The sequence below is a fragment of the Triticum aestivum genome, chromosome 5B, assembly GCF_018294505.1.
Source record: "Triticum aestivum cultivar Chinese Spring chromosome 5B, IWGSC CS RefSeq v2.1, whole genome shotgun sequence".
NCBI classification, from domain to species: Eukaryota; Viridiplantae; Streptophyta; class Magnoliopsida; order Poales; family Poaceae; genus Triticum; species Triticum aestivum.
The window spans coordinates 278,153,766-278,158,056 of record NC_057807.1 but is presented as its reverse complement, the minus strand read 5'-3'; positions in this window follow the sequence as shown (position 1 = coordinate 278,158,056).

Here is a 4,291-nt window from a genome sequence, read left to right as displayed (position 1 = left end):
ACCGATTTACCACTATCGTTTTGGGGTTATGCTTTAGAGACAGTTGCATTCATGTTAAATAGGGCATCATCTAAATCCATTGAGATGACACCATATGAACTGTGGTTTAGCAAGAAACCTAAGCTGTCGTTTCTTAAAGTTTGGGGTTGCGATGCTTATGTGAAAAGGTTTCAGTCTGATAAGCTCAAACCCAAATCAGAGAAGTGCGTCTTCATCGGATACCCAAAAGAAACTATTGGGTACACCTTCTATCACAGATCCGAAGGCAAGATCTTTGTTGCTAAGAGTGGATCCTTTCTAGAGAATGAGTTTCTCTTGAGAGAAGTGAGTGGGAGGATAGTAGAACTTGATGAGGTAATTGTACCTTCTCTCAAATTGGAAAGTAGCTCATCACTGAAATCAGTTCCAGTGATGCCTACACCAATTAGTGAGGAAATTAATGATGATGATCATGAAACTTCAGATCAAGTTACTACCGAACCTCGTAGGTCAACCAGAATACGATCCGCACTAGAGTGGTACGGTAATCCTATTCTGGAGGTCATGTTACTAGACCATGACGAACCTACGAACTATGAGGAAGCGATGATGAGCCCAGATTCCGCGAAATGGCTTGAGGCCATTAAATCTAAGACGGGATCCATGTATAAAAACAAGGTATAGACTTTGACTGACTTGCCCATTGATCGGCGATCCATTGAGAATAAATGGATCTTTAAGAGGAAGACGGACGCTGATAGTAGTGTTACTATTTACAAAGCTCGAATTGTCGCAAAAAGGTTTCCGACAAGTTCAAGGTGTTAACTACGATTAGAATTTCTCACTCGTATCGATGCTTAAAGATTGTCCGAATCATGTTAGCAATTGCCGCATTTTATGAAATCTGGCAAATGGATGTCAAAACTATATTCCTTAATGGATTCATTAAAGCAGAGTTGTACATGATGCAACAAGAAGGTTTTGTCAATCCTAAAGGTGCTAACAAAGTGTGCAAGCTCCAGCGATCCATTTATGGACTAGTGCAAGCATCTCGGAGTTGCAATATATGCTTTGATAAGGTGATCAAAGCATATAGGTTTATACAGACTTGCGGTGAAGCCTGTATTCACAAGAAAGTGAGTGGGAGCACTACAACCTTTCTGATAAGTATATGTGAGTGACATATTGTTGATCAAAAATGATGTATTATTTTCTGGAAAGCATAAAGGAGTGTTTGAAAGGAGTTTTTCAAAGAAAGACCTTGGTGAAGCTGCTTACATATTGAGCATCAAAATCTATAGAGATAGATCAAGACGCTTGATAAGTTTTTTCAATGAGTACATACCTCGACAAGATTTTGAAGTAGTTCAAAATGGAACAGTCAAAAAAAGAGTTCTTGCCTGTATTTCAAGGTGTGAAATTGAGTAAAGACTCAAAACCCGACCACGACAGAAAATAGAAAGAGAATGAAAATTCATTCCCTATGCCTCAGTCATAGGTTCTATAAAGTATGCTATGATGTGTACCATACCTACTGTGTACCTTGCCATGAGTTTTGCAGGGGGGGTATGATATTGATCTAGGAGTGGATCACTTGACACAGTCAAAATTATCCTTAGAAGACGAAGGAGATATTTCTCGGTTATGGAGGTGATAAAGAGTTCGTCGTAAAGAGTTACGCCGATGTAAGATTTTACATCGATCTAGATGGCTCTAAAAGTCTCGATCTAGACACATATTAAAAGTGGGAGCAATTAGCTAGAGTAGCTCCCTGCAGATTATTGTAGACATAGAAATTTGCAAAATACATACGGATCTGAATATTGCAGACCCATTGACTAAGCTTCTCTCACAAGCAAAACATGATCACACCTTAGTATACTTTGGGTATTAATCACATAGCGATGTGAACTAGATTATTGACTGTAAAACCCTTTGGGTATTAGTCACATGGCGATGTGAACTAATCACATGGTGATGTGAACTATTGGTGTTAAATCACATGGTGATGTGAACTAGATTATTGACTCTAGTGCAAGTGGGAGACTGAAGGAAATATGCCCTAGAGGCAATAATAAAGTTGTTATTTGTATTTCCTTGTATCATGACAAATGTTTATTATTCATGCTAGAATTGTATTAATCGGAAACTTAGTACATGTGTGAATACATAGACAAAACAGAGTGTCCCTAGTATGCCTCTACTTGACTAGCTCGTTAATCAAAGATGGTTATGTTTCCTGACCATAGACATGAGTTGACATTTGATGAATGGGATAACATCATTAGAGAATGATGTGATGGACAAGACCCTTCCGTTAGCTTAGCACTATGATCGTTTAGTTTAATGTTATTGCTTTCTTCGTAACTTATACATGTCCCTATGACTATGAGATTATGCAACTCCCGAATATTGGAGGAACACTTAGTGCGCTATCAAACGTCACAACGTAACTGGGTGATTATAAAGATGCTCTACAGGTGTCTTCGATGGTGTTTGTTGAGTTGACATAGATCGAGGTTAGGATTTGTCACTCCGATTGTCGGAGAGGTATCTCTGGGCCCTCTTGGTAATGCACATCACTATAAGCCTTGCAAGCAATGTGACTAATGAGTTAGTTACGGGATGATGCATTACGAAACGAGTAAAGTGACTTGCTGATAATGAGATTGAACTAGGTATTGAGATACCGACGATCGAATCTCGGGCAAGTAACATACCGATGACAAAGGGAACAACGTATGTTGTTATGCGGTTTGACCGATAAAGATCTTTGTAGAATATGTAGGAACCAATATGAGCATCTAGGTTCCGCTATTGTTTATTGATCGGAGATGAGTCTCGGTCATGTCTACATAGTTCTCAAACCCGTAGGGTCTGCACGCTTAACGTTCGATGACGATCGGTATTATGAGTTTATGTGTTTTGATATACCGAAGATTGTTCGGAGTCCCGGATGTGATCATGGACATGACGAGGAGTCTCAAAATGGTCGATACATAAATATTGATATATTGGACGATGTTATTCGGACACCGGATGAGTTTCGGGGGTCACCAGATAAATATTGGAGTGTCGGGGGGTTATCGGAACCCCTGGGGGAACTAATGGGCCAACATGAGCCTTGTGAGAGAGAGAGGAGGGGACCTTAGGGCTGGCCGCCCCCCTTGAGGAGTCCGAATTGGACAAGGAAGGGGGGGCGGCACCCCCTCTTTCCCTCCCTCTCTCCCTCTCCTTCCTTCCCCCTCTCTCTTCCCTTGTTGGAAACCTACTAGGAACAGGATTCCTAGTAGGAATCCTACTTGGGGCGCCCCCCATGAGGGCCGGCCTACCTCCCCCTTGCTCCTTTATATACGGGAGCAGGGGGGCACCCTAGAACACACAAGTTGACAACCCCCTCCACATATTTCCACCTCGGTCATATCATTGTAGAGCTTAGGTGAAGCCCTACGTCGGTAACTTCATCATCACCGTCACCACGCCGTCGTGATGACGAAACTCTCCCTCGGCCTCAGATGGATCAAGAGTACGAGGGACGTCACCGAGCTGAACGTGTGCAGATCGTGGAGGAGCCATGCGGTCAGTACTTGGATCGGTTGGATCGCAAAGACGTTCGACTACATCAACCGTGTTACTAAACGCTTCTACTTTCGGTCTACGAGGGTACATGGACACACTCTCCCCGCTCGTTGCTATGCATCACCTAGATGGATCTTGCGTGTGCATAGGAATTTTTTTGAAATTACTGCGTTCCCCAACACGGGCACGCCACGCCATATTTGCGTCGGACAATGCCCATGCGTTCACCTCCGCCTCGACGCGCCAACAAAGCATTGTGCATCCGCCGCCATGTTCGGACGTCAGACAACCTCACTGCCTCCGGTGAGGCAGCGTCGACCCACCTCGTGTCGGGTCTATGCGCCATTTGGGCAGACACGGTGGATTTCCGACGGAAGGAGTCCGAGCGCTGTCGTTGAGCGGCCTCCTCCAGAGAGCGGCGGAGCACAAGATGGACGGTCATCTCCTCCTCGGGGCCATGTGGGACAAGCTCCGGGTCAATGGATCCGGAGGTGTAGGACAGGGATCTGTTGCCCGCCATGCCGGAGAAGGTAGGAGATCGTCGGACGGAAGCTTGGGTGGCGGAGTGGTTAGGGTTTGGTCCGGGGAGCGGATAGAGACGAATATATGTGGGGTCGGGTGGGCCAGGATGAACCGGGTCGGACGTGCCCGGGCCCCGTATCCGCCTCATATTTGGGATAGATATGAGGGATGTCGGTCAAACCGGATGTTTGAGGCCGGTTTGAGGCACTCA